The 11048-nt window shown below is 56.1% G+C and overlaps 1 long non-coding RNA gene across 1 annotated transcript; it reads right to left on the bottom strand.

Moving 5' to 3' along the window:
- Positions 1-2680: 2680 nt before the first annotated feature.
- LOC127578998 (uncharacterized) lies at positions 2681-5826 on the bottom strand. Its single transcript, XR_007957620.1, has 3 exons — positions 5546-5826; positions 4901-5065; positions 2681-2780 (listed from the first exon to the last, which is right to left on the bottom strand). It is a non-coding gene; the product is annotated as an uncharacterized LOC127578998 (long non-coding RNA).
- Between the last annotated feature and the right edge of the window lie 5222 nt (positions 5827-11048).

Here is an 11048-nt window from a genome sequence, read left to right as displayed (position 1 = left end):
GATGCTGAAAACCAGTTGTGAGGCAGTCACCAACAAGGGAACTGGAGTGGTCACTGTGGCCAGAGGCCAAAGTACATCTCCATATGTCACGGGGACAGAGTTCCTGATAGAGAGACTAAAACAGGAAAAATGATGTAAGGGAGGCCATTCGGCCCATGATGGTCAAAGAAGCAGCTGACCAACCTAATCCCACTGAGCCTGTGGTCCTTCAGGTCACAGCTCTTCGAGTACAGCCCAGCTACTGTTTAGGTGCAACGAGTCTGCTTCTCCACCATCCCCTATGAGCTCCAAGTGCCCAGCATCAGTTGACTGAGAAACTTTCCCTCCTCTTCCTTCTGATCCTTCTACCAATTGCTTCAAATCTGTGCCCTAGTTTTAGATTCTCATGCTCCTCAGTTACTCTCTCTAGCCCCTCACAATGGTGTCCGGCCTGCCCAATAATTCCTCTGCTGCAAGTTCCCAGTCCTGGCAACATCCTCTGCACCCTCTCAGTGTGATCACACTTTCCTGTAATGTGCTGACCAGGATTGTAATGAGCTCAAGCTGTGGTCTCTCTGGGGGGAACACAGTTTGAGCAGAACATACCTGTCTTGGCTAATAAAAGAAAGCAGCCATCTGGTCCTTTGACCACTTTGTTGAGTATGCCAGAAGAGAGGGACCTACCACAATTTATTGGGGGGGGGGGGTACAAGAGGACTATAGGAGGGAGTCCAGGACCCCATCCGAGGCACGGAGGAGGAGCCAGGCAGGAGGAGGCTTGAATCATCCCCTCCAGGAGTGATGATACTCAACAGCATACAGGAAGGAGGTTGCAGTGGAAAGCCCAGGGCTCAGTAACTGGGACCACTGTTCTTCAGAACACACGTTAGTGATTCAGATGGAGAGGGGTCATTTCCAAATGTGTAGATGACACAAAACCTGCAGGCTGACGGAACCATAGGAGGATGACAAGAGGAAGGAAATCTTGCTGCAATCACATGTACGGCCTTGGGAGAGCCACACCTGGAGTCCTGTGCGATTCTGGGGTGAGCCCAGACGGAATAATGCTGCGGAGGGAGTGCGGTGGGGAGTCACCAGGGTTCCAGGGAAGGTGGGTTTGCCATGTGAGCAGGCTGTGCAGACTGTATTCTTTAGAATTTTAAAGAATGAAAGGTGATCACAAAACTTCAAATTCCCATCTTGCTCAACAGACATCTCCTCTGGCTGAGGGAACTGGGACCAGGGGTCACAGCTGAGAGCAAGGACGAGACTGTTTAGGACCTTGAGGGTGGTGGATCTTTGGAATTCACTTTCCCAGAGGACTGTGGATGTCCAGTCATTGAGTCTGTTCAAACAGAACACCAAGTTTCTGGAATCAGGGAATTAAAGAGATTGGGGATAATGGTGCTGAGGTAGAGGATGGAACCTGGTCTCACTGAAAGGTGAGCAGGTTCGAGAGGTGGGTGGCCAGTCCCTGCTCCTATCTCCTGTGTCCTTACCAAGTAATAAAGTTCAATAAACTATAGACAGACTGATCGATGGGATGTAACAGTTATGCAGGGAAAACCTGACACGTTGCAGTTAAGAAGAAAAAGTAGTAAGATGCACGACTCTGGCGGGGGTAAAAGAGAGTGGTGCGGATGACGCGAGCTGCCAGAAGTCTGTGGCAGAGGTGAAACCATCACAATGTTTGAAAGGCTTTTATACGGGTATGTGGAGAGGGAAGGTTAGGGGGATGTGGGCCACATACAGACAGATGGGACTGGCCTCAGGTAGGCACCTTGGTCAGCAAGTTGTTTCCATGCTGTGTAACTCTGTCTCTCTCTAACAGAGAGATGTGGGGACACTGGTGTGCAGGGCACTGGAAGAGGCAGAGTAGGCTGAGAAAGTGGTTAAAAATCACAAGAGATCCTGGGCTCTATAAAACAGACCACCAAGAACAAGGAATTCATGCTCAACCCTGGCTGGGCCAGAGGACTGAGTCCAGTTCTGGGCACCACATTCAGGTAAACGTGAAGCCTTTGATGAAGGATTTGCAGGACTGATTCCTGGGCGGAGAGGCTTTACTGCAGACAGACTGGAGATGCCTGGGGTTGTTCTCCTTGGAAGAGATCAGCGTGAGGGGCTCAGGTGGAGGTGTCCTAAAATCTGGAAGTGCCTGGACAGAGTGGATAGCAAGAAACTGTTCCCATGGCAGTTGGGTCAAGAGCTGGGAACATAGAATGAAGGTGACTGTCAATAAAAACAGCGAGTCTTTCACTGCTTCTGGTTTTTGAAAGTCTCGCTTGTTTCTTGCTGACCATAAGTGGAAAAAATATTCAAAGTGCTGCATGACCAGAGTTTTGTACCGGAGCAGTGTAACCACCTCAGGTGTGTACTGCTTGGGCTATGTGGTTCAAAGCTTTGTTGTTTTGGCTGAACAATCTAACAAGACTTAAAGGCCTCAAATTCAGTCTCATAGTACACATTGTTCCAGGACCACAAGACTGAGCTGTGGTGTAAAACTGAGTGACCGTACGTCGTGTAATGTGTAGGACAGATACTGAAACTTGACATCAGGTGTCTTCCTAACACACAAGAAGTTTGTTCGAAGCAAGCATCAGACAGCAGGCTGGAACATCTATCGGCAGAGAGACGGCACAGTTTCTGAAGACTGGAACTTCAGATATTGAAGGGACGCAACATTACTCACACGTTGTTGGGGGAATCTGTTAAAGCGGTTGAAACTGTTCAGTGTGCTTGACCCTCGGAGGGGCTTGCAGTTCTCTCTCCCTGTCCCTTGTGTTGGTACAAATTTGTCACTGTTGGCAAAACAGAACACGGGAAAGTTGGTGAAATTGCACTATCTACACACCAGAAGCTTGAACAATGTACTCCAGAGAAAACCTGCCTCCAGCTGCATTGCAAATACTTGTTGTGGGTTCCTAATGAAATATCAGATTAGTAAATACTGCACTTGGAATGAAATTTCTGCAAAGTCTTTTTACAAATTTAGCCTCAAGCTACCACCTGGCATTCCCGAACAACCTAAGTGGCAGCACAACGTTCCACTGGGATCGAGATGGTCAGTATGGAGTCAATGGGCCTGACTCTGTGACACGACCAGAAATGTTTAACACGGTGAGATTAGGGACTGGAATGTGCTGTCAGGTGGAGGCAGATTCAATCATAAGCTTGCAAAGCAGCCCACTCACACTCACTCACACGCCCGCGCACAACCCACACTAAATCACTCTCACACTCACACGCACACAAGACTCACGCAACACACACACATTCACACGCACACACACCCCCACTCTCACACTCACACACACACAGACTCACACACTCACATGCAGACTCCCACACACACCCCACACACACACACACACACACACACACCCACTCACCCAACCACACCACACACACCCCACACACACCCCACCCCCACCCCACACACCCCATACACACACCCACACACACCACACACACCCACACACCCACCCACACACACACCACACACACACCCACACACACACCCACACACACACCCACACACACACACCCACACACCCACACCCACGCACACACACACCCACACACACACCCACGCACACCCACACACCCACGCACACCCACACACACACACACCCCACACACACCCCCCACACACCCACACACCACACACACACCCCACACACCCACACACACACCACATACACACACCCACACACACCCCACACACCCCACACACCCACACAAACAGCCACACACCCCACACACCACAAACACACCCCTGCACCCTCAGCAGGAGGGGATGGGGGAGGGTGACCGATGGAGGGAGAGACCCAGTGATGCCACTGATCATGCTGGGGCTGACCCTGCTGACCCTGTGACACCAGGTCAGAACCTGGACTGCAAGGGCTGAGGAGGTCGTGTCGGAGGTGAGAGGTCAGAGGGATGCGTGTCACACGGAGAGGTCAGGCACTGGAGGCCACAGACTGGCGCCAGTGAGGACGAAGATCGGGATGGTCTAGTGACCAGTCCAATGCAGGTAGAGAGAGAGTGGCTGATACATCGTTGGGCAGCCTGGATAGAGGAGTGGGGAGAGGTCCATCTCCCCTCACAGGCGGTTGTGCAGAACCAAGGCTCGGGACCCCCATGGGCCAGTGACAGCAGCTGTGGAGGCACAGACCGAGCCCACAAAATGTCCGGAAACATCAGCGGGTCAGGCAGCATCTGTGGAGGGAGAAACCGTCAGATGCTGCGTTCCTCTCACCTGGTACAGAGCTGGTCCCTGCTGCACGGGACCAGAGTCCTGGTGCAGTGAGGAGGATGTACCTGGGAGCAGAGGTTAGTTGACAGAAATCCATCTCTCTCTGCAGAGACAGCAACCTCTCACCACTCCACTGCTCTTCCCCAGCAACAGGGTGTTGGCTCCAAGGGCAGGACTGAAGGTGGCAGGGCCCAGGGGGTGACTCAGGGTCAGCCGACATGGGGAGGACCAGACCTGGGGACGACCAGAAAATGGGGAGGACCCATCCCGGGGAGGACCTGTCCTGATGAGGACCTAGAGAGAGGAGAGGGGTCTGTTCCGACCAGCACACTCTGGGCCAACACCACCTCCTGTTGCAGACTCTGCCTCTCACCGGTCAGTGTCGACCCTCCATTAGGCGATGTAGGCAACCCCCAGTTGCCAGTCCCCAACCTCTGGACCATCTCCAACCACAGAATCTTTCCCAATGTCCGACTGCTGGGGGTTCCCACAACTGGATCTTTGTACCCACTGCAGTGTCCACATCCCCCAACCCCCTGCAAAGGGGACTGCACTGGATCTGAAAGCTGAGGCGTACTTTCCTTGGGGTTAGACTGTGGTTTAAACGTGCAAAATTCTCAATTCTTACAGTAAATAATAAAAGAAAGGTTTTTTTGTAAATACCTGTGCTATGGGTACGAGTTATGCAATAACCAACCGCCTCCTTCCGGTTCCAAACGCAGACGGAACAATAAAGCAACCCCAGCTTGTGGTCTGGAGGTCGGCCCAGCCTCCGGCAGTGTTCACTCTGCACAGTACCTGAGGTACGTGGCAGTTCATTATTAAACGCTGTGGTGAGAGGAGGGATGGGAAGTCAGTAGGTGGTTACAACAAAAGCTGACATGTTCCACCAGCCTCTAGAAAGGTTCATACATCTCACTGGGGAACTGTTTCACACCCAGAATAACAGCAACACGTCCATGGACATAAAGACGCCTGAAAGGGCAACAAATCAAACTTTAGCAACAAACATGTGGTCCTCTTCTCTTTAAAGAAAAGACTTTCACTTCAGAGGAGTTTAACTGAAACGGACGGACTCAGCCCAGGTTTCGTTGGTCCATGTTTGTGCTTCTCAGCCAGGCCTAAGTCCTAGAGCCTCCCACCACCTCAGCCACCTGGGCCCCCGCTCTGGAGCTCCCTCCCCACCTGTCTCCTGCCTCAAGACACTCCCCTGTGACCAGAGTTTTGTTCCCAGACGTCCCAGGAGGAGGCCATTCTATACGGTCATGGCTGAGCTGTCACTTCAGCCCCTACTTATATCCAAAGTACCTGTGTGAGCAGGGGTGCCGCTGCCTCACAGCTGCAGAGACCCGGCTTCGACCCCGACCTCCGCCGCTGTGGAGTTTGCACCTTCTCCCCGTGTCCGCGTGGCTTTCCCCCGGGTGCTCCGCGTTTTACCCACATCCCAAAGACGTGCGGGTCGGGGGGTTAATTGGCCGCACCCCTAGTGTGCGGGTGAGGGTAGAATCTGGGGACAGTTGATGAGCCTGAGAGAGAGAAGAGGTTACAGGGAATGGGAGGAGTGGGATTGCCTCGAGAGCTGGCATAGACTTGACTGACTGAATGGCCTTCACTATTGTAAAGAAGTCTGAAGTATAAAACGTGTCTTGAACATGCTCAGTGCCGGAGTTTCCCTCCTCAACAGAGGAATCCAAAGCTTCACCACCCTCTGGGTAAAGACATTTCTTCTCCTCAGTTTGAGACTGTGACTCGTTCGAGACACCCCGACCAAGGGAAGAGACAGCTTCACATCTACCCCGACAGGTGGATCTTTCAGGAAGTTCCACAGGTGTTTCAATGTGCCCTCAGAGCCCAGCGCCATTCCGATCGCAGAGTGCGAGGACCTCCCGCGCATCTCCTACATCCAGCAGGCCTCATAAACTCCTGGATTTACCCACGTCTGGTCTCTGAAGGGGTTAACACCGCCCCTTTCGCTTGTGTTCAAATGTCTTGCAATAAAAATGTCTGAGTGCTTCTAATCGTAAAAAGAACAGGATTGTGATTAAAGATTAAACACTTTAATTAAAGTTTAAACCATGTACACTGTTTATTCTGCGAGCTTCACGCAAGCAAGGAATTTCATTGCACCCTGTTACATGGACAATAAACTAATTTGCAAATCAAATAAAACATTACCCATCAGATTGACCTGTCAACCAGCCAAGGCCGGTGAAATATAAAAGTCTGTAGAAGGGGGGTTTGTTGGGGGAGACGTGGGAATGATCCGCTGGGGAAGTGAAGGAGATGTTACTGGGAGCCCTGGCGGTGAATGGGAAGGATCTCAGACAGACTGCGGCCCTGCTCAAAGTTTGTCACACAGACCATAACCCAATAAACCGATTGTCTGATGATGTCGGTGAGTGGGAAGCCACTGTACTTCACCAACGACCACCGTGACTCGGTTTCAGAAGTTCTTCTGACAGAAAGGGATTTGGGAATTGAAAAGTCAAAACACGACTGAATTAAAACAGAGAAGGCAGGAAGCGGCCGGCAGGTCAGGCAGCGTCTGTGCGGACAGAGTTAACGTGTCTGGTCAGAGACCTTCTCCAGTTCTGACAAAGCGTCATTGACCTGAGCCCTGGCAGTGACCGTCTCCGGGACTGACCCTGGGAGTGTTACCGGCATCTCCTGTTTCCATTGGGAACTATGGGATCCTCAGAGGTGGTGAAAGACAGTTTGGAAATGAGAAGGGGCAGATGTGAAGGGGCAGATGTGGAGCTGAGGGCAGCTGTGGGGCAGATGTGGGGGCAGATGTGGGGGGTAGATGTGGAGGGGCAGATGTGGGGGGTAGATGTGGAGGGGCAGATGTGGGGGGCAGATGTGGGGGCAGATGTGGAGGGGCAGATGTGGAGGGGCAGATGTGGGGGGCAGATGTGGGGCAGATGTGGGGGGCAGATGTGGAGGGGCAGATGTGGGGGGCAGATGTGGGGGGTAGATGTGGGGGCAGATGTGGGGGCAGATGTGGAGGGGCAGATGTGGGGGGCAGATGTGGGGGGTAGATGTGGAGGGGCAGATGTGGGGGCAGATGTGGGGGCAGATGTGGAGGGGCAGATGTGGGGGCAGATGTGGGGGCAGATGTGGAGGGGCAGATGTGGGGGCAGATGTGGGGGGCAGGTGTGGGGCAGATGTGGAGGGGTAGATGTGGAGGGGCAGATGTGGAGGCAGATGTGGAGGCAGATGTGGGGGCAGATGTGGGGGGCAGATGTGGGGGGACAGGTGTGGGGCAGGTGTGGGGGGACAGGTGTGGGGCTGGTGTGGGGGCAGATGTGGAGGGGCAGATGTGGGGGGGCAGGTGTGGAGGGGCAGATGTGGAGGGACAGGTGTGGGGCAGGTGTGGAGGGGCAGATGTGGGGGGCAGATGTGGGGGGACAGGTGTGGGGCAGGTGTGGGGGGACAGGTGTGGGGCAGGTGTGGGGGGCAGATGTGGGGGGCCAGGTGTGGAGGGGGACGGGTATCGCCAGCGGCCGGACGGGCTGAGGGATCTCTCACTCGGGTCTCTCCCTGAGTCGGGTCTCCTGCTCCCCCGGGTCCTGCCGCTCGCTGTGTGAGGGCTGCGGGTGGAGACCGACTCCCGGCGCAGCGTCGCCCCCTCCTGGCGGCCGCTCCGTCACCTCCCGGCTCAGTCCCACCAATGGCCACTGCCGCCGAATCCGCCGGCAGCAAATGTGGTAATGAACCAAAACGTCATAGTCCGTGACGAATGAGTCCCAAGGAGGGGAAGGGGTGGGGGGGAGGGGTGGGGGAGGGGGTTGGGGGGGTGGGGGGGGAGGGGTGGGGGAGGGGTTGGGGGGTGGGGGGGGGGAGGGGTGGGGGAGGGGTTGGGGGGGTGGGGGGGGGAGGGGGGTGGGGGAGGGGTTGGGGGGTGAGGGGGTGGGGGAGGGGTTGGGGGGTGGGGGGGGAGGGGTGGGGGAGGGATGGGGGATGGGGGAGGGATGGGGGATGGGGGAGGGGAGGGGTGGGGGGCACTCCCTCATCTTCATTAAATTTGGCAGTGGGATAATTTAACCCACCTGAGGCATCGGGTCAATGTCCCACACAGTGTGACCCCCCCCTCAGCACCGCCCCTCCCACAGTGCGACCCCCCCTCAGCACCGCTCCCCCCCACAGTGCGACCCCCCTCAGCACCTCCCCTCCCACAGTGACCCCCCTCAGCACCACCCACCCCACAGTGTGACCCCCCTCAGCACCACCCCCCCACAGTGCGACCCCCCCTCAGCCCACCCCCCCACAGTGCGACCCCCCCTCAGCACCACCCCCCCCACAGTGCGACCCCCCCTCAGCACCGCCCCCCCACAGTGCGACCCCCCCTCAGCACCGACCCCCCCACAGTGGCGACCCCCCCCTCAGCACCACCCCCCCACAGTGCGACCCCCCTCAGCAACCGCCCCCGCCACAGTGCGACCCTCCCTCAGCACCACCACCCCCACAGTGTGACCCCCCCTCAGCACCACCCTCCCCACAGTGACCTCCCCCCTCAGCACCGCCCCTCCCACAGTGTGACCCCCCTCAGCACCACCCCCCACAGTGTGACCCTCCCTCAGCACCGCCCCTCCCACAGTGCGACCCTCCCCTCAGTACCGCCCCTCCCACAGTGTGACCCCCCCAGCACCGCCCCTCCCACAGTGTGACCCCCCCTCAGCACCACCCCCCCACAGTGCGACCCCCCTCAGCACCGCCCCCCCACAGTGCGACCCCCCCTCAGCACCGTCCCTCCCAAAGTGTGACCCCCCAGCACCGCCCTCCCACAGTGTGACCCCCCCTCAGTACCATCCCCCCACAGTGTGACCCCCCTCAGCACCGCACCTCCACAGTGTGGACCCCCCCAGCACCGCCCCTCCCACAGTGTGACCCCTCTCAGCACCGCCCCCCCACAGTGCGCACCCCCCTCAGCACCGCCCCTCCCACAGTGTGACCCCCCATTACCGCCCCTCCCACAGTGTGACCCCCCCTCAGCACCGCCCCTCCCACAGCGCAAAGCTCCCTCACATATTGACCTTCTGGGGCCTTTGCTGTTTCTGTAACTTGGGTGTGAAACGTCGGACGTCTGATCAGTGAGTCTGCAGATGACACAAAATCTGTGGTGCTGTGGACCGTGAGGGGAGGTTGTCATGGATACAGCAGGGTGTAGATCAGGTGGAGCATTGGCAGGGTGGAGTTTTGATCCTGGTAGGGTGGGATGATGCAGTTTGGGAAGTCACATGTGGTGGGACCTGTACAGTAAATGGTGGGGTGCTCGGGAATGTTGGTGAACGGGGGGCCCTGGGTTTGAAGGCCATAGTTCCCTGGAAGCAGCAACACAGGTAGACAGGGTGGGGAAGAAGTCCGTGTGGAATGTTCCCCTTCGCTGGTTCTGGCACAAGAATATAGAAGCTGGGATGTCCTGTTGCAGCTTAGAGCAGACTTGTACGATTGTGTGTGGTTCTGGGTCACCACACAAGAGGAAGGTTGTGGAGACAGGAGAGGCTGCAGGCACTGGGATCTGGAGCAACATTTCGGAGGGACTCAGCGGGTCGATCGGCATCTGTGGGGGGAGAGCAATTCTTAACATTTCAGGTCGAAACCCTGCATCAGGATGAAAGGTGGAGAGCGGTGAGAGCCACTATAGGGGAGGGGGAGTGGTGAGGGAGGGGCCAGTGGGTGGACCGAGGAGGGGTGAAGGGTGATAGGTGCATCGAGCCAGGTAGGGAGCAGGTAGGGGAGGGGAAGAGGTGGAGGTGGCAGCTGGGTGAAAGTGGGGAGGGTGGTGACTATGTTGGAGAGAGTGCAGAGAGATTCACCAGGAGTGGAGGACTGGCGGGGGGGTGGGGGGGGGGGGGGGGAGGGTGGTGGAGGTTGGACAGGCTGGGACTGTTTTCCCTGGAGTGGAGGAGGCTGAGGGGTGACCTGATAGAGGTTTATAAAATTATCGATAGGGTGGATTGTCAGAACCTCTTTCGCAGTGCAGGGGCATCAGAAACAATTGGGCAGAGGTTTAAGGCAAGAGGAGGGAGTTTTAAAGGGGATCTGAGGGGTGAATTTTTTTTACATGGAGAGTGGGTGATATCTGGGACGTGCTGCCAGAGGAGGGGGTGGAATCAGACAGTCACTGTGTTTAAGAGACATTTACGCTGGCACTTCAATAGACAAGGCACAGAAGGATACAGTCCTAACGCAGGATTACTGCGGGTGGGTAGAAAGGCCACACACTGGGTGACCGTTTCGCTGAACACCTGCGCTCCGTCTGTAACCACGATTTGCATCTCCCCGTTGCCGGTCACTTCAACTCCCCCTCCCACACTGTCACTGATATGTCAGACCTCGGCCTCCCCCACTGCCAGGAGAGTTCCAAACGCAAACTGGAGGAACAGCACCTCATTTTCCATCTGGGAACCTTGCAGCCTAACAGCATGACATTGAAGTCTCCCACTTTAGGTAACTCCCCCCCCCCCCCCCACCACCACAATGCTTCTTCCCTTTCCTGGCCCCTTTTTACTACCTTATTCCCCCGGTGGATCTGCTCTCCCCTCCTCCCCCACACCTGCCTATCGCTATCTCTTACCTGCATCGACCTATCACCACCCTGTGCCCACCCCATGTCCACTCTTCTGTCCACCTATCACTGCTCTGCTTTCCCCCTCTATATATTGGGCTTCCCCTTTTCCTATCTTCAGTCCTGAAGAAGGGTCCTGACCTGAAACATTGACCGCCTGCTTTTCTCCACGGATGCTGCCTGGCCTGCTGAGTTCCTCCAGCATCATCGTGTTTTTCATCTAGACTCCAGCATCTGCAGTCC

The sequence above is a fragment of the Pristis pectinata genome, chromosome 16 (genome assembly GCF_009764475.1).
Source record: "Pristis pectinata isolate sPriPec2 chromosome 16, sPriPec2.1.pri, whole genome shotgun sequence".
Classification (NCBI taxonomy): Eukaryota; Metazoa; Chordata; class Chondrichthyes; order Rhinopristiformes; family Pristidae; genus Pristis; species Pristis pectinata.
This window is presented reverse-complemented; position numbering and strand designations above follow the sequence as displayed.